This window comes from Pyrus communis, chromosome 14, assembly GCF_963583255.1.
Source record: "Pyrus communis chromosome 14, drPyrComm1.1, whole genome shotgun sequence".
In the NCBI taxonomy this organism is placed as follows: Eukaryota; Viridiplantae; Streptophyta; class Magnoliopsida; order Rosales; family Rosaceae; genus Pyrus; species Pyrus communis.
Genome location: NC_084816.1, coordinates 21,406,245 through 21,426,907, shown reverse-complemented (window position 1 = coordinate 21,426,907; position 20,663 = coordinate 21,406,245). Strand labels below are relative to the sequence as shown.

The 20,663-nt window shown below is 37.6% G+C and overlaps 1 pseudogene; it reads right to left on the bottom strand.

Moving 5' to 3' along the window:
* Positions 1-870: 870 nt before the first annotated feature.
* LOC137714568 (protein SEEDLING PLASTID DEVELOPMENT 1-like) overlaps positions 871-20,663 on the bottom strand; it is a 41,043-nt pseudogene continuing 21,250 nt past the window's right edge.

Genomic DNA, 20,663 nt, shown 5'->3' with positions numbered 1-20,663 from the left:
AACAAAATCGCCATTAGAGGGCTACTCTACTTTGCAGGCTTGAGCGATGGATCTGATGTCTTGGAAGAACGATTGGGTTACTCAGACGAATGCTACAATGAGTATGGTGTTTTGGGAAAAGCAAGCTGCGGGTGTGGCTGCTTTTAAAGATTGAGAAAGTATTTGGAGGCCTTGAGCTTGCTTCTGCATTTGAGGGACTCGGTGGAGGGAGAGAGAGAGAGTGTGCCTGTCTGTGGGATGAGAGTGCGAGTTATCAAGAAATAAAATAAAGAACAAAGGTTAGTGAAGATGGCAGACAATGAGTCATGAGATAAAGAAAGAATAAAAAAAGGAAAAGGCAGTGAAGAAAGATTATTCGGCAAAGGAATGGTTGATCAAAGTTATCGGGCAGAGGAATGGTTGATTAAATAATATATATATATATATATATATATGTATATATGTATATATCGGTTTGGATTTCCAAAGGTTATTGGGCAGAGGAATGGTTAATTAAATAATATATATGTATATATATATCGGTTTGGGATTCCCGAACAAAGAAAAATATGAGACTGATTCCCGTACCGAATGGTTCGGGATCAGTTTGGGATTGGTACCAAAATTTTTGGAATTTTCGGTTCGGGATTTTTTTGGTTTGGGATCGGGATTTTTTATGGTTCGGGATTAATAAGAAGAAATTAAGTTCTGTGTTTAAGAGTGCTTAATGGAATCATACATACCAGATCAATTGTTATCAAACTTATCTTCACGTTTCTCTCTTATGAACAAGGTAACACAATGTAATGTTACAGATTTGCAGACCCTCGCCCCTCGCAGTTAGCGTCGTGAGGTTTAGCAACAAAAGACTAGCTATACTCTGACAACATCCTATTCAGGAAGTAGTGGTAATCTGTCCACAATGGAGAGTGAACCATTCGTGCTTCCGTTGGTACCAAGAAAGTCATCAAGTACATCATTGGCATCGATTCTTTCGCTAGCAAGCCTAGCATGATTCTCTTCTGCCACTGACTCACTGTAGTATGAAATGGAAGGATACGGAGACACATCCGGTTCTTTACTAATTCTTTCTGCTTCTAGTTGGTACTTGCGAATAAGATCCATCTGAGGAGACATAATGTGGGATGGCCTCGGAAAAGTTCCACTGGTTCCCCTTTTGGAATTACAACCTGCTCAATGGCTATTCTTGCCTCCTGTAAGATGGATAACAATTTTATCGAACAGTATTGCATGCAAAATTATTGAACTAGACTTTGATTAGACTTAATGTTCCACAGAGATTACTACTGATTAATCAAAATCACTCTAAAGCATCAATCTTCTCAGATGACTTCAAATTCTCTACAGATCCATAATCCCTTAGCCCATCTTTATGATCACTTATTAATGCCCGAACTGCCTTTCTAATTTCCATCAACGAGTTTGACTGGAAGAAGGTGGAGAAATCAATGGTAGAACCATATCAATGAAAAGTTTTTGGTAAAACAAAGAAAGTATAATTTTGATTACCTTAGTCACATAAACGGGCGCTTCATAAGATTTAGCAACAGCTTGAAGCGGCGGATTCTTCTTGAGCTTCGATTGCAAAGCAAGTAGTGCATCTGCCCGCCTGATATCATCTGTTAACTGGGCAGCAGCTTCATCCATCTTCAACTGTTTAATCACTTGTATCACGCTGGCTTCTAGGATCTACATTAACTGCTCATATTGTAAGTATTGTATTAGAAAATTGCTCGAGTAATCGCACTTGTCCTCTACTTTTAATTTATGTTCACTGTCATCTACTGGCCTGAACAATACTGCAATTTCAGTCAACGATGATAACCCTGTTGGATAATTCACACAGTTAACTGATAACACTAGTCACATAAGAGAGAAAAGATCAACGCATGTTTACCTGAGGAAGACATTGTTAATGATTGCTTCAGAAAACTCTTCTGCTCACTGAAAGCCTTTATGTTCTTATGGTGATAGAGCCCTAATCTCAGAACGTGTTTTTGTGAGCATGGAATTTCTGCATTTATAGAGGCATGGCAGCCAACTTCCATCTATCATGGAAGTGTGGTTATTAACCCGTTGCCCCAAATCCCAATAGACGTGGAGTGATGGAATATCAATTGAACAAAGAAGTTATTTCCCAATATTTAGAATGTGTTTCCACAATAATAGGACATTAACTTTTCCACATATTAAAACTCTTAAGAATTATATTATCAACACATAACCTCTCCTTTATCACAACTTGTTAAGTCCACGTAGGATTCTTACATTCTCCCACATGGACAAGAATTATATTATCAACACATAACCTCTCCCTTAACACAACTTGTTAAGTCCATGTAGGATTCTTACATTCTCCCACATGGATGCTAACTAGTTGTGGTTTTAAGGTTCCATGTCCTAATATAAACTCATCCTTATGTGATCACGTGTTGAGTTTTACGCAATTAATGTCGCATTCACATTTACCAGCAATCATTTGGGGATTGAACCTCAGAAAATAATATATGTACTAGTATAATATATGTACTAGTACTGTATTCACCCTGAGATCACAATCCTTAAATTCATGTCGTATAATGCAAGTGTATTCATCCATTTATACACATTTCTAATGACAATAAATAACTGGCATTTCTTTATTTCTCCCACATTTTGTGTAGTTTACCTCATTGATTGACTTCTGAGCCACTGTCTTCAATCACTAGACTTTTCCAGTTCAAGTTTCCTGCATGATAAACACTCGGATAACACATTCTTTGGAATAATGATTATGCATTTATCTGATATTAATCATTCTTCAAAATGAAAACACATTGTCAGCCATAAACTTGAAATGAACAAATGAAAATTAACTTGTACATGAAAGCCTTATTAACTCCCACACTTCTGTAGATTCAATGTTTTCGTGCAGCCCCATGTTTGCAACATGATCTTTAAACACCCCCACATCTAGTGGCTTTGTTAATGGGTCGGCTATCATCAACTTTGTGTCTATGTGCTCAACACAAATCTCTCATTTCTTCACATGGTCTTTCACTGATAGATACTTGACATCCATTGAACGAGTTGCTTCTGATTTCTTGTTGTTCTTCGAAAAGAACACATTTGCTTTGTTGTCACAGATTATGTTTAATGGCCTCGAAATGGTGTCAACCAATCTCATGAATGTGATGAGATTTTTCAACCACATCCCTTTCTTCGTGGCTTCAAACAAGGCTATGAATTCAGCCTCCATTGTTGAGGTTGCGAGTGCCTTTTGGTTAACACTTTTCCACGACACTGTAATTCCTGTAAGAAGAAATACATTTCCACTCGTTGATTTTCTATTGTCAATGCTGCCAGCAAAGTCAGAATCTGCATATCCCACAAGCTCCAAGTTTTGCAACCTTTTGTAAACCAGCATATACGATCGTCCCTTGCAAATACCTTAATGCCTTTTTAGCAGCTACCCAATGTTGTTCTCTCGAATTCGATTGATATCTGCCTAAAACACTTATGGCATAAGCAATATCAGGTCTTGTGCAAACTTGAGCATATACATCAAGCTCCCAAGTAAAAATGCATAGGTCTTGTTCGTCATGCTTTATTTTTCCAGTTCGTTTCTTGGACAGTAGAGCCTTAGTTTTAACCAGCAAATTCTTTGAAAAGTGTTAAGCAAAACCAAAGAGGCATTTCCCAAAACAAAAGAGGCATTTCCTTTGTCCTTCATTTCAAAATTCTTGGACAGTAAAGCCTTAGTTTCAACCAGCAAATTCAAACAATTGCTAGCTAGAAGGATGTCATCCACATATAGAATCAAAACTATGAATTTCGAGCCACATACCTTCAAGTATATACAGTCATCGATTTTGTTCTCATTGAATCCGAGAGCTGTCACTTTTTCATCGAACTTTAAGAACCATTGCCTCGATGCCTATTTAAGTCCATAGATTGATTTGTTCAATCTACAAACCATTCTTTCTTCTCCTTCTTTTATGAAACCAAGTGGTTGTTCCATGAAAATTTCTTCATTCAAATCACCATTGAGAAAAGTCGTCTTCACGTCCATTTGGTGAAGTTTGAGATTGTAGTGTGCAACCAATGCCAGCATGATTCGAAGATTGTTTTTAGTTGACACTAGGGAAAAAGTTTCAGAGTAGTCAACCCCTTCCATTTGAGTGTAGTCGTTGGCCACAAGTTTGGCCTTGTGGCCAAGCGATTTTACTAGTTGAGTCTTTCTTCATTTTAAAAATCCATTTGCACTTAATTAGTTTAACGTTTTCTGGTGCTTGAACAACACTACATACCTTATTTGCTTCCATGGACTTCATTTCATATACTGCATCTTTCCACAACATTGCCTGCTCAAAGTTTATAGCTTGCTCGAAAGTCATTGGTTCCTCTATTACTTCCTCAGCAACATCAAACTCTTGGAGATACCCTAAATAATCATCAGGAATTGCAGATTTTCTGCTTCTTGGTGGCTGCAATCTCCTCCTGATAGTGGTGATTGGGTCAGTTTGTTGGGTTGCATTCATCGATGATGACCCCACAACATTGGTTGAAGAGCTTGCTACGTTAGTTGAAGATTCCATCACTACATTTGGCTCAATCCTTTCAGGATCATGATCAAAATTGTGGGCTCGCAACTCGATGAGTGGTAAGGCATTAAATAAGGTTTCATGGCTATGATGCATGGTATTTGTTCCGTTGCCTTCATTGTCAAGTAATATATCATTTTCTTTCTCTGGCTGCACAATACCAGTTTCTTCAAACCGTGATCCCTCGTTTTTATCAACAAGGTCTACTGCTTCTTCTCCATCTTCAATGAACTTGGCGCATCCTGCTTCATAAATTATATTCAACAGGTTGGCGAATGGAATCTATACCCCTTGGATTTGTCAGGAAAACCCACAAAGTTACACGAGACTGTAGGATCCAGCTTCTTCTCACTTAGATTGAACATCCTAGCCTCTGCAGGACTTCCCCATACATGCCGATAATTAAGACTTGATTTAGGTTCCGTCCAAAGCTTACACGGAGTCTTAGTTACTACCTTCGATGGAACTCTATTCAAAACATGGTTCCCCATTTTTAAAGCTTCACCCCCATAGGAATATGGAAGGTTTGAGTGACTCATCATGCTCCTGACCATTTCCATAAGAGTCATGTTCCTTCTTTCTGCAACACCATTTTGGTGTGGTGTTCCAGGATTCGTGTACTGTGCCTATATTCCATTTTGGAACATAACGCCAAGGGTCCCTTAGCCTGACCTGAGTATACCTACCATAATATTCTCCTCCTCTATCAGACCTTCACAATTTAATGGACAAATCCAATTGATTCTCAATTTCAGTTTTAAAGATTTTAAAACAATTTAGAACGGAAGATTTTTCGGAGATTAAATAAAGATAAGTATACCGTGAAAAATCATCAGTAAAGGTTACAAAATAAACATTATCACAAAGAGTCCTTGTGGAAAAAGGTCCACAGACATCCGAATGGATGAATTCCAAAGGTTTCAGACTCCTTGTCGAATTATTCTTCTTTGTATTGGTTAATTTTTCCTTAAAGCAATTAATACAATTGACTAGGTCACCGAAATCCAAGTTTGGTAAAATCCCTTCTTTTATTAACCATTCCATTCTTGCCCTAGAAATGTGACCTAGCCTATGGTGCCAAAGCATGGAAGAATTCTCGTTCAAAATCAATCTTTTAGTTGGCAATGTTGAAATCACATTTAGGCAATCCTTATCATTTGAAACTGAGCAAAGCAGATGCCATAAATCATGCATTAAGAAACAAATTCCAAGTATTTCACTTGGATTATTTTTCATAAAAATCCTTATACTTTCAATGTCGCCACTAAAAGCAAATCTGGATTTTACAAGTTGAGAAGCAGAAATTAAATTCCTTCTTAAAGAAGGTACGTAGAGAACATCACTTAATTCTAAAATAAAACCACTTGAAAGCTTTAGCTTTAGGTTGCCTATTGCTTCCACTGCTACTTTGTTTCCATTGCCAACATATCTTCACTTCTTTTTGTTGTAGTTCCTCTTGTGAACCCCTGCAACGAATTGGTGATATGAATCGAACAACCAATGTCAAATCACCAAGAATTTGGAGCGACTTCAACAAGATTAGTTTCAAAACAAACACAAATTTCAACAAAATTTGTACCTTTCTTATTTTTCCAAATCTTCCGTTTTTCACAATCTTTTTTCTTGTGCCCATACTTTTTGCAAAAATAGCACTTAACATTGTCCATGTAATCCATGTGTGTCATGGGGCCCCTAGAGGAGGATGGAATGGCAGAATTGAAACTAAGGTATGGGTTAGGAACCTTGCCATGATTATAAGCCACTCTCTTACCCTTGTCAGCATGCACCATATTAATGGTGTGAAATACTTCATCCCTTTTGATTCTTACTTCTTCCTGTGCACAGATCGAGATCAAGTCCTCCAATGCCCATTTCTCCTTTTGAGTATTATAGGAGATCTTCAGTTGGTTAAACTTTGGAGGCTACGAATTCAGGACCATGTGGACTATGAATGCATCGTCAATGGGAACATCCAATTCTCTGAGTTTGGCAGCAGTCTCAACAAGTTTAAGAATGTGCTCTCTCACACTCTTATTCTCATTAAGTTTCAGGGTTGTCATCAAATCTCCCATCTCTGCCTTTTCTGACTTTCTGAACTTTCTGAACTTCGCTCCCACAACTTCCAAGAAATCTTTTGCTTTGTCACATGCAAAGCCACCCCTCACTGTATCACTCATAGTCCTCTTCATCACCATCAAAGCCATTCTATTAGCCTTCTCCCATTTTTCAAATTTCATCATCTAATCAGGAGTTGAATCATCAGTTAATGGTGTTGGTTCATCTTCTCTCAAGGCTAAATCAAGGTCCATTAGCCCTAGCATGATCTCAACATCTTCTCTCCACTTTTTGTAATTTCCTTCACTCAAGGGTTCAATGGAAGACAGGTTCAAAGTTGAGGAAGACATCAAAACAAACAAATAAAATTATTCAGATGCATGTTTATATCACGCCTTTAGGCTAGGCATATGAACTGCCATTATTTCCTTATTGTACAGCCACCATTCACAGGATCATTTATGCAATTTTTAATCTAGTCTTTGGACTAACATATAGATAGATCAATATGGCCCAATACACTGATTAAAACTCTCGACAATTCATACATACTGCTCTTTAGAAAATAATCTTGACACTTTTAAGAGTTTTGAATCACCATTCATTAATTCCAAATAAAAAAATGAAAAAAATATGTAACTATGGACTAGGACCAGTTAAGCTTACTCTGATACCAAATGTTGGAAAATTCACACTTAACTGATAAGAGATCGTTAATGGTTGCTTCAGAATACTCTTCTACTCATTGAAAGCCCTTATGTTCTTATGGTGATAGAACCCTAATCCCAGAACGTGTCTTTATGAGCAGGGAATTTTTGCATTTAAAGAGGCAAGGCAGCCAACTTCCATCTATCGTGGAAGTGTGGTTATTAACCCATTGCCCCAAATCTCGGTAGACGTGAAGTGATGGAATATCAGTTGAACAAAGAAGTTATTTCCCAGTATTTAGAATGTGTTTGCACAATAATAGGACATTAACTTTTCCGCGTATTAAAACTCTTAAGAACTATATTATCAACACATAACCTCTCCTTTATCACAACTTGTTAAGTTCATGTAGAATTCTTGCAAACCCGATTATCAGCACAAGAGTTTACATAATTTTATAGTGATCGAAAAACTATGAGATAGCAAGAATAGTTTATAGGGAACATATTAAATAAGAGGCTACTCAATGATTTACAGATCACTTAACCTTTGCAGTAGTTCAAAGATAATTTCAAAATTTTCTCCTCTGCTGCTGTGATTTGTGAGTCATAAACCTAAGTGTTAAGAATGAAAAAAGTTCCACCGTATATCCAAAAGAAAAGAGAAGCAAGTGCTACCCGGCTATTTAATTTGTCATTTCTTCTAAAAGAAACAGAGGTGAACCAATTGAAGAATTCGACACATGTTGATTGGAATATGAATTCTTGTGTTACTATCCAATGGGGTTTATTGTCTTCTCTCATTTTTCTTGCATTAAGCACTTAGAAGCACAAGTATGATGGCAAACTATTTGCAATGGGTCACTTTTCAAGTATTTGTCCTTGTCCTATACTAGTTTCTTGTTCTAAGTGGTTGTTTCAAGGTACATATGTCTTACCCCATAAACAAACACCCCAATAATCCTTTCACATATTTGGAGAGACCTCAGGATTGAAATCAATATTGCCAGATCCTTTATCGGCCATAGCTACAACATCTTCATCCTCTTCATCCAAGGAACTGTAAATAAAATTTTCCATTTCAGTAGTTTCCAGTTGGGTTCATGCCAGGGCGCTCAACCATGAAGACAGTTGAGCATAGACTGAGTCAAGAGACACGGGGTATTGGACAACTAATTTGGGTTATGCCATGGTGCTCAACCATGGAGGCAATCTATCTCTTATGAAGATCGATGGAAAGATAGAGAAATATGAAAAAGGATTACACATGGTCTTTATAGATTTGGAAAAAACGTATGATAAGGTCCTAACATACATTCTTTGGAGGATTTTAGAGAAGAAAGGAGTACGAGTAGCATATATCCAAGTTATAAAGGATATGTATGATGAAGCAATGACTGCCGTAAGAACTCATGAAGGACAAATCAAAAGCTTCCCCATAACTGTAGGGTTACATCAAGGCTCATCTTTATTTCCTTACCTTTTTGCATTGATAATGGATGAGTTAAGAAGACATATTCAAGATGATTTTTCTTAATGTATGCTTTTTGTAAACAATATAGTGTTGACAGATGAAACTCAGGAAGGAGTAAATGCGAAGCTTAACCCTTGGAGAAAAGTGTTGGAATTTAAAGGTCTTCACCGAAGTCGGTCAGAGACAGAGTATATGGGGTGCAAATTCAGTGCAAACGGAGGCTCAAATGAGTTAGGGATGACGATTGGAGATCAGGAAGTACCAAAGGGCCACTTTCACTACCTAGGATCTATCTTGCAAAAGAACGGAGAGTTGGTTGGAGACCTTAACCATAGAATACAAGATGGATGGATGAAGTGGAAGAGTGCATTCGACATGTTGTGTGACCGCCGTATGTCACTGAAACTGAAGGGAAAGTTTTATAGGACGGCAATGCTTTATGGGACGGAATGTTAGGCGGTGAAGTATCAACACATACATAACATGAGTGTAGTAGAGCGGAGATGAGAATGCTTCGTTGTGGTGGTTTGGATATGTCCAAGGTAAAGTAGGAGTAGCCGAAATTGAAGGAAAGATGAGAGAAAATAGGTTACGGTGGTTTGGACATGTGAAACAAAGGTCTACTGACTTTCCGATTAGAATATGCGATTACGGGACAGAGGTCCAGGGCTGAAGGGATAGAAGAAGACCTAGGAATACTTTAGAAGAGACTCTAAGAAAAGACTTAGAGTACTTGGATCTAACGGAAGACGTGTCACATAACCAAACACAATGACTTTCTAGGATTTATACAGTTGACCTTACTTAGTGGAAAAAAAGCTTTGTTGTTGTTGTTGTCGTCGTTTCCGGTCCCCAAGAGTGCATTTTAAGAACCTCAAATTTTGGGAAACGACCTTCACCAAGATACCATGATTTTAGAATTAATTTACTGAAGGAAGATAAAAAGACAAAGAATTGACTTTTCCAAAGAAGCATACCTGAGAGGATACATCCCCTGTTGTTTCTAGGCTACTATGAACTCTCAATTCATCCCCTGAAATTATCTCCACCCCACAACTAATGTTGCAGGGCCTTTCCTTTCTTGCACTGTCTTCTGAACCCCCCGGCGGTTGGCCTCTTCATCTCCTAGTGTCACGCTCTAAAAATTGATGGAAATAACGTAATTGAACAATAAAGAACTTAAAACTTTTAGGCATTCAATATAAGTAAATTAAATAGAAATCAAAGAGAAACATTTACGAACTAGCATAAAGGGATCGATACACTACCACCACTATTTTAACACAAGACAGAGATCAATACTTGAATATCAAGCTTAAGAATCAAGTGAAAAGAATGAAAAATTAAATATAAGGGAGAAAATAAAGAATAATAAAAAGAAAGAACTGACTATTATTTGAAAATAAGCATGGCTACCTCACCTGTATTCGTCCAACGAGCATCTCTAATGAAGGGCTCATTATTAAATTCTCAATGGTTACACCATGAGCCGTGGCAACTAGCTGAATTCCATGTTGCGCAATTTTGCTTGCAGCCAGAGCTTCAAGTTTAGTGCCAGTTTCATCAATTACAATCACTTGTGGCATATGGTTTTCAACAGCCTCTATCAAGACCTGAATAAAAGTAGATAATAAGCATGCGATTTCATGATGAAAACAGAACATAAGAACATTGATTTGGATGAGACAATGTAAGGTATACACACAAACTTAGATGAGACACTGAGGTACCAATTACACTCCTTGTGATGAGTTTATTTTATTGAGAAGGGAGGGGTGCATCATTTGAACTAGGTCCGGCAAAGTGAAGGGAAGTACCACTAGATCAATAGCTAGCTGCATTGTAATATAATTCATTCTGCAAGTGTTAAGATAAACTATCAGTAATGTGTTCATCCGGGAATTTCAAATTACATAACTTTGGAAACTCTAATTCCTTAAGAAGCATAATATCTGCGATATCTCGTGTAAATTACTAATTCAGATATGGCAATAGGGTGCGTTGACTCAAATATAAAGAGAACAAGAAAGACTAACCCGATCATTGTTGTTTTTCCTACCCCCGGAGGCCCAATGAGTAACAAAGAACCGCCATCTTGAACCAAATCTCGCAGCAAGACAGCACTGCCAGATATTGCCCTACCAACACGACAAGTTAGACCAATAATGACACCTTTTCGATTCCTAATGCCAGTAATGCGGTGTAATGTCCTGCTAATGCCTGCTCGATTGTCAATGGCAAAATCACCAACCTACAACATGCAGCTGAGTAAGTGGCAAGCATGATATTCTCTTTGATAATCAATTAAAAAAACAAATAAAAATTTAGAACAAAGTGGCTGCCGGAAACCTTGAGTTTGCAAGCATGGTATTCAACCAAAGACCCAAGACCACAGGACAACATAATAAAAATGTGATCGAAAGTGTCCAAATCATTCTTGCACAAAATGCACCACTACAATTTACTCTTCTTTAACCCTGCCTGTAAACCTCTTAACTCAAAATCCCCGTAACAATGGGTCATGAAACCTTTACAGCAAAAATTCATTGAAAAAGAAAAAGAAAGCCAATTACTTTAAACCAGACTCCTCCCTTCACAATGCAACAAGAGGAAGAGCATTTTCGACAACGAGCAGGCATTAGAATTTGGGTGTCCACATTCTTTTTTACCTCATGGGGGAATATGCAGATTCTTGCTAAAAAGAGACATGTAGAATTTGGGTAGTGTTAGCCACACTCCTTTTTACATTCTATTCATCTGTCTCGATTTTCGGCCATCAAATCGAATTAATTGAAGAAGGTCAAATAACAGAATTTAACAAACAATGTGTGGAGAGTAAAAATGAGTGGGGGATAACACCACCCTAGAATTTAAGGTGTAAACTCTAAGCTTACTTTTTCCTGTATGGACTATGGAGCATCTCAGTCATCATAATTAAGAGTCTTACACGTCACGGTGGTATTTTCTTAAACTTGATTACATTATGAGTGTTACTAGATGGAGATATATCCTCGCTGAAGGGCTGGAGACCGTTTCGTGCGGGCGGCTTTTAGGTAAAATCGAAACCGAAATTGAAAATTTATTGTGGTTTGGTTCGATTTGGTTTGATAATGAGAAACAAAGTGAAACCAAACTATTTGGTTTTGGTTCAATTAGGTTTCAAATGGTTTTGGTTCGATTAAGTTTCAAACGGTTTTGGTTTTGGTTTAGGCCTGTTAAAAATTCGGCTTAGCTTACATCTATTTCTGTTTGGGGTTCCAAACTTTTTATTTTAAATTTTATTTTTGTAATTTTATTTTCAGTTTGTTTTGGCCCCAAAACACAGGAGAAGAACAGTTTAAAAGTAAGTAAAACTAAAATTGATAACCACCATACTAAAATTCGATGACATCCCCTTGTTTCAAAATGGAAAAATAAATCCCAGCAACCAAAAAACACTATACCAAAATTCGACCAAAAAAAATATTTTTTATATTATATGGTTCGGTTTAGTTTGGATTCAGTTTCAAATATTATAAATCGAAACCAAATTGTTTTCAATTCAGTTTCAAACATAAACCGTATCGATACCACAAAACTGAACCATTTAGTGTGGTCCAATTTGATCAGTGTTTCGATTTCGATTTTCTGTCCCAAGTACCACTCCTACCTCGAATGACTTTAAAACCCTTCTCCATAAGTTCATAACCACTTAACATTCTTATGGGTTGTAATTAGATTGTTTCCTTGTCATAGATATAAGTTACACAGTAACACTTTATTCAAACAGAGCTGCCTCTCCTAGGTTGGGCCTTATTGGATCAGAAACCTTTAATAGTGAAGGCCCAGCCAGTTGATCCAACAGCCCACTTAGCACAAATCCAACATGCACTGCAGCCCTTGCAATGGAAGATGGATGTTTCCGTCGGAACGGGATTCTCATTCATTCATAATCCCTTAAGTAAAGAATTTTCTTCCCATTTACTGTTTATGTTTTCTTCTATAAGCAATATAAGTTGCTTCCAAAATAAAATCTTAAATGTTAGGTGTCACCGTACTTCAGCGGAGAATTTCTTGATATTTCATGAGGCATCACCGTAGTTTAGCTGAGCGTATCAATGTATCATGAGTATTGCAAAGGTGCTAGCTTATCTCATGTCTAGTTAAATTCTGATATTGTAATTTGATCCTACTTTAAAGACCTGGAAGTGATTTTAACACATACATTTCCTTCCCATGCACACTCATATTCGTTTTTTGACCTTTTAATTGGATAAATAAAAAATCGTCTACTTAAAGATAATTCAAATAATACATTTTACTAAATATAAGAGCTCGTTTGAAAGTTCTTTTAAATAACTAAAAGCGTTTTTAGTGAAAATAATTTTGGAACCAATTTTTAGTAAAAACACAAATGAATCCTACAAAAGCATGTTCTTCTTCCAAGAAGCACTTCAAGTGTTTTTGGATTCATTTTTAGAATTCAAAAACATTTTCTCTTAGAACGCTTTTAGTCATTTAAAAAACAATTCCAAACGAGTTCTAAAACTCTTCTACTCAAGATGTATAACACCAAGACTTTGTGGCCTCAACCAACAATTATAATCTCTTAAGAAATGCCATGATGATTGATGGATAAATAGAAAATCGTCTCCTTAAAGATAATGCAAATAATACATTTTACTAAATATAAGAGCTCGTTTAAAAGTTCTTTTAAATAACTGAAATCATTTTTATTAAAAATGATTTTGAAACTAATTCTTAATAAAAACGCAAATGAATTCTACAAAAATATGTTCTTCTTCCAAGAAGCACTTTAAGTGTTTTTTTTATCCATTTTTAGAATTCAAAAATATTTTCTCTTATAACGTTTTTAATCATTTATAAAACAATTTCAAACGAGTACTAAAACTCTTCTACTCAAGATGTATAATACCAAGACTTTGTGGCCTCAACCAACAATTATAATCTCTTAAGAAATGCCATATTGATTGATGGGTAAGTTGAGAGAGTTTTAAGAGAGTGGGTCCAAAGGCTTGACCAAGGCTATTCATTCCTATAAATCTTTAATCCTCCAAGTCAATATCTTAAGAAATCATATCATGCCTTGCGCCATAAGCCTTAACATCACCCCAGTCGTGTTATTTGGTTTACAAAAAAGCATGATTGTGAAAGTTCACTTGAACTTTTCCATTTTTCAATCAAGTGTGAGGCTCTGTTCGGATGAATAAGAGACTGCAAATTTTTCTTGATAGAGACAAGTAAATTGTTGAATAGTAGCCTTTGTTCAAAAAGTAAGCTACCTAAAACATAATAATTTAGCAACTAGCTTTGATTTATTAATTATAATGCAAATGTTAATCCTTCGTTAATTTAAACGTGATGCATATTTGTTTTTCATTGATTTGTTTTATAATTGACCTTCATCAATCAATGGTTAAGAATCCGCCTCTCAATGTGTCTCTACAGGATGCATGTTTACAAAATTATTAAGATCCGTTGTGTTTTTGTTTTCCTTTCGTGATAACAATAGTGTGGCCTATACATAGTTAAGCATGGTGGTATTCACTTGTGAGACTATAAACACGAAATTTCCTGCTATGATTAAAACAAGAACACGTGTACAAAATAAATTTATGTATTAATGATGTTTACAGTTATAATCTTTGTGGTTTATTTGTTTACAACAATATTCCTTTGATTCGATCTCCAAAGTAGAATTTGACGCAAGAATGGTGAACACTTGGACTTGAATCGGGCTTTAATTTCTTCAATGGTCGTCGATGCTTGATTTTGAACAAATCGGGACCACCAATTGTGCCATGTGGTGGATGATCCTTGGCTTTGGTAGTGGATGAATCGACATATGTGTTTGTTGTGCTTGTTTATTCTCCACCAGCTTGATGAAGAACACAAGCGTGTTTGAGTGTTTGGTATTTGCTTTGGCCAGAGAATTTTCTGGTTTTCTCCAAAGGCTTGAGCTTGCTTCCTTTCCCTCAAGTTTGTTTCTTCAAGATGAGCCTATTATTTCTATGCAAGGGATTGTGTATTAGTTTAGAATCCCAAATTTGAATCTTGTAATTTGTGAGATTAATTTTCTAATTTGATTTAATTTGAGCTAATTAATCAGTTTAGCTCTTAATTAAATCAGAATCTTTTATTTAGGAAATTAAACCCTAATTGATATATTAATCAAATTAGGGTTAATTTGTTCCCTTTTGTACTTGATTTGATTTGTTTGAATGAGGTCTCAGATGTTGACATTTGTCATTCCTGATTGCTCGCTTTGTCATGTGTTACCCATGAATTGGCCTAGCCAATTTCGACTATTCAAGTGGTCAAATTTTGAATTATTGACCACCAAAATTTCGATGTCTATAAATTGGTCCTAAATTTATTTTCAATATCTTGATTGAAGAGGTGAACATTCATATTTGTATTTAATAAAGGACCTTTTGACAAAAACAAAGGACAAAAAAACTATGACTGGTTGTACATTTCAAACCAAATATGGAGTTCTCTTTTTCATCCCTAAGCTAAAGTTTCTTGCCAAAGAAGCATGGATCTTTTTTATCAATTGTCAAATTCCTTAGCCATGCGCATTTAGAAAGGGAGGGATTTCAATTTTTCACTATCAAATTTAAAGTAACTTTAGCTTTCTGGTGTAAAAGGAATCGAGTTATCGGCTTTGTTTGAAAAAGAAGGAAAGAAAATTATTTATAGATAAGATGCTACAATTCACATGGAAAAAAACATATATTGGCTCTTCCCAAACCGATCACAATTTCTATCACTCTTTTTCCTCTTACCGCTACCTTGTAAATCTACAATATCATATTGTGATTTTCTTATGGGGAGGCAGACAATGATTTTGGCATATTAAAATAAAAGAAATGTAAGGATAATGAGAATTATATAACAAAAATTTGATGAGGTTGTCATGTTTGACCAGAGTAAAATTGTCACATCCTAATCTCGACTTCACTGTAGCACAATATTGTCCGCTTTGAGCTCCGATCACGCTCTCACAGTTTTGTTTCTGGGAACTCACATGAGAACTTCCTAGTGGATCACCCATCCTAAGAATGCTCTCGCCCGAACTCACTTAACTTCAGAGTTCCGATGGAATCGAAGCCAATGAGTTTCCAAAAAGTCTCGTGCTATATGGAGATGGGCATGTACATATAAGGCACATCACCCCCTCTCAGTCGGTCGATGTGGAATGTTACAAAAATTCTCTCCCCTCCAAATTCTCCTCCTCTCCAACTTTATATTTAAACAGTCATGATAAAATCTCGTGAACATCTGGTGTTGATATCTTTATAAAGAGAGAAAAAAAAAAAAAAAAAAAAAAAGAAGAGAAAAGTGAGAGAGGAGGGGACTGATGGAGAAGGGATTTGGCAGAAAAAAAAAAAAAAAAAATCATACTACTGATTGACCACCCCATCTTTGTGTTTGGATAGAGTACATGTTGCACTTGTAATTTAATACGTATTTATGTTCTTTTAGATTCATTTTAGAAATATGAACCTGTGATGCAATCCATGTATTCTTTGGGTCAGATAATCTTTACCGACAAAATAACTCAATCATAAATCGTATAAGTTATAACTATTTGATTATTATCTTCATATTTCAATGTTTGTTGATATCATTATCTTCGTAATTAATATCTATTTCTTTGGTGATGGTTAAATAATATTTTCCTATATAATCGATTGCTCTTAAAGATTATCATTGAACGAGACTTGAAAAATAAGAGGTTTAAATTATGAAACTGTATTGTAAGAAGACACAAAACAATACTAATTTTCATATTACATAACAAACGTTTGTGTCCTTAAATATTCATGTTGTTCGTTTCCAATTGAATTTAATGAAATTTCTCATTTAAAAAAAAAAAAAAAAAAAACTAATTAAACAACATGAATAACCATCAATGTACTCTCTCTCTCTCTCTCTCTCTCTCTCTCTCTCTCTCTCTCTCTCTCTCTCTCTCTCTCTCTCTCTAGTAAGCGTGGATCGTTCATGAGTCCCAAAGGACCAAGTATTTTGGTGTCACCGTCCCCGCAGCACATGATAGCCACCAATTGTTGTGACTATTACCCTCGTCGTATGCACTTTTTGACAAACATGATGCACTCTTGGCATGCCTGCTTAATACTCGCCCACACCACACATCGACTTGCATCTGCATGTCTCTCTCACTCTGCAATCAACAAGTTTATATGGACCCTATTTCTTCTTAGTACAAATGTTAGTGGAGCCAAAAATAATTAAAAGGCGACACATGGATTTTTGGGTTAAAAAAATAAAATTACTCTTGAGACACATCGGAATTCCTACGCTCGAGCAGTGGACAATCATCTCTCAATCAAGTCAAAAATGCCCAAATAGGTATTTATTTTTAAACCTATTTCATCCATTCTCATCAAATTCTCTCCACAAGGTAACCCCCAAATCATTTATTTTTAATTATATTAATTATCTAATTAATTGATTTATTATTCAATTATTCTTAATTAGCTACAAATCATGAACCTCACCCAAAATATCAACCAAGTGGCCAGTCTTCCTCCTCCTCCTAAAGGGGCTGGCCACACTCCTATAAATACTAAATACTACCTTATTCTCTCCAAAACCGAATTCCAATTCTCTTGCTAAATTGTGTAAATTCTCCAAACACTTTTCCTTCCAAATTCTAACTTTGACATCGGAGGTTCTCTGGCCAAAGCCCCCCTCCCCCCCCCCCCCCCCCCCCCGCCGGTGTTATTTGTTTTGTAGTGCAATTTTGTCCACAAACAAGGTGGAAGAAATTTGCATCCACAAATTGGTGCTTTCATTGAGGGTTGAGTCACACGCTCGTAGAAGACTCTCGCATTTAAGGTTTTTTGTTTCTTTGCTTATTTGTAGATTTTTCGTACGTTCTTATTCTTGGAATTTTTATTTCTAAAAATTATTTAATAAAATGTAAAAGAAAAGTACAAATGGCAAGGGATTCGGAAACCTCGACGAACGGAAATTCCAACGTCCAAAGATTAGGACTCTGGCAATCTTCAAGGCTCAACATGGCGATGAGTGGAGCGGCACCCCCACAAGACACCACCACGGTAACTACCCACAGCAAGGTACATGGCACCACAACCACGGCCCGAGCCATGCCACTTCAACCTTTAAGGGCCCAAGCCTAGCCGAGCCAGCCCGTGCCACCTAAAGCCTAACGCGTTGCCAAGCCAAGCCCTAGCCTCGCACCCATGTGCGGCACACGCCGAGCAGCCCACTCCCGTGGCCAACCTGCTCCCACCAAGCAGCCCATTCTCGTGGCCTTCCAACAGCCCAAATCGGTCCAAGATTAGTTCAACCTTCCAGGCTTTAAATTTCCAGACCGACAATCGAACCGGGAGTATTTTCACCACATTTTTCTATGGATTTAACATTTCTCAACTCAAATCTCACGCCCGGAGTTTACCACACTTCCACTGCTCAAGGAGATAAATTCCTTCCATGCTCTTCCAACCCAAATGGAGAACACTTATCTCGACAAGTCATAGAGTTGACGAGCGCCCTCGTATAACAGACAACCTTGATGAACCAGCTTTTGCAGCTCACTGAGATGCAACGTCCCCTAGACGAGGTGTCCTGAAATAGGACAATGGCAGATAAAGAACCTCTCCAGCAACTTCCCGGCAACCAACTATGAACCGAGCGTTCGACCAGTGTACAATCCCGACTGGGTTCTCAAGATAGCGTATATTCCCATCCTAGTGCGCAGATGAATGTGCACTCTCAACTAGGCCCACAGATGAGCATACATTCACGGTTGAGGCCACACTTCGATAGTCAACATGAGCAACCTTCCAGGCGAAGTGTTCATTCGCTGCTAAGCCCTCAAGGAGCATCATCCACCTCACATCGGAGTAGGAAGCACGATGGACGGAGAAAAGCAGTCACTCAATCGGGCTCAAGTTTAATCGGCAGCCTACGAGAAATTCGTTCATCTGTTAGGAACGTACCACATGCATCGCAGCCGCGGTGTAAACGAGCCGAATACATAGAAGAACAGCCTAGACCAGCATGTCACGACCGCGGGCAGCCGAGAGCTCCACTACTCTAACAAAGGCAAATTTAAGAAGAAGTAGAAATACTCTTGACCAAGTGATTGTGTGATTTCCAACACAACAAGGTCACCGATGAGGCATTACGATGGGACATGACCAACATAAGTAAGTCACCTTTCACAGACGAGTTTGAGCAGGCAAAGTAGTCTTCCAAAAAACACTTCGGCAGACCACCCGCTGTTCGAAAAATTGATCATCTAACTCTGGTAAACTCTTTCGCTCTGACAGATAAGTACGCACTTTGGGACAGGCCTCGTTGATCAAAATGCAAGGACTTGAAAAAGAACCTGACATCACTTCCCTACTATCCAAACTAGAAGCAGTATATGACCTATTCGCATGTTTGACGGTATCTGAAACAGTATTAAGCTCTACCATCATACGAGAAGAGCTGGGGGCTCTACTACCTGTATTCCACAGTTCAAAAGCTTTCCTCGATGTTACCAGAAATTCAAAAACTAACTTTGCCCATAGTTGTTGCAACCCTGAAGCTCAAGTTTTACCTTCAGACGCACGCAGTCATCTTTAGGACACACTATTCCACCAAATCCAAATGCGTGACGATAAAGGTGTAGACACTGGTGGATGCATAATTTTCTGACGAACGCAACAACTCGACCCAAATGCGCGCCAAGGGCAGAAGAACACTAGAAAGACACACTCGGAAGCAAGTTTTGTCCTCGTCACCCCAAAAGATTCTACATAGGAGCAACATGTACCGACAGTCGAACACTACCTCCTGCTACATGTCACACGACCCCAGCCGAGCCTTGCTCCATAATTCAACTCTAGAGTGGCCTAATACTGGCCCTAGCTCCACGGCTCCTTACCACACATTCATGATGCAATAGAGCAGCCCAACGACGTCTCGGAGGTAACCGAGCACGCCCTAGCAATGCTTGCTTCATCGGCTGGAGACTTCTGGCATTTGCATGTTGATGGCACATCCAACTACAAAGATTCGAGAGCAAGCGTAGTCCTTGTTACCCCAGACAATTTGATGCTCGAGCATGTGATCACTTTAGGTTTCAAAGCATCCAACAATGAAGCAGAGTACAAGGCCTTACTAGCAGGCCTCCGAATGGTGGCGGTGAAAAAACTCGCAATTCATTTTGATTCCCAACTAAATGCCCAAATAAAGTCAAAAATGCCCAAATAGGTATTTATTTTTAAACCTATGTCATCCATCCTCATCAAATCCTCTCCACAAGGTAGCCCCCAAATCATTCCTTTTAATTATATTAATTAGCTAATTAATTGATTTATTATTCAATTATTCCTAATTAGCTACAAATCATGAACCTCACCCAAAATACCAACCAAGTGGCCGGTCCTCCTCCTCCTCCTAAAGGGACCGGCCACACCCCTATAAATACTACCTTATTCTCTCCAAAACTCAATTCCAATTCTCTTGCTAAATTCTCTAAATTCTCCAAACACTTTTCCCTCTAAATTCTAACTTTGGCATCAGAGGTTCTCCGGCCAAAGCCCCCCTCCCCCATTCATCATGGGCGCATGAGGCTCTTGGCCTTGACCAAAGGTGTTATTTGTTTTGCAGGTGCAATTTTGTTCAACAATAAAGACGAAGAAATTTGCATCCCCAATATCTCTAACAATGACCTAAAGTTACAAGATCTTCTACATGATTTTCTTCTTTCATGTCTAATTGACATCTATACAATTGATTTGCCAATTGTCGTATTGTTGGGACATTGAGTGAGATAATAGTTTCGTTAAGTGATGTCATCCTGAGTTTGATGAGATGTACATTTTTATTTCTTAAACATATGACATCTTTTAATGGAAT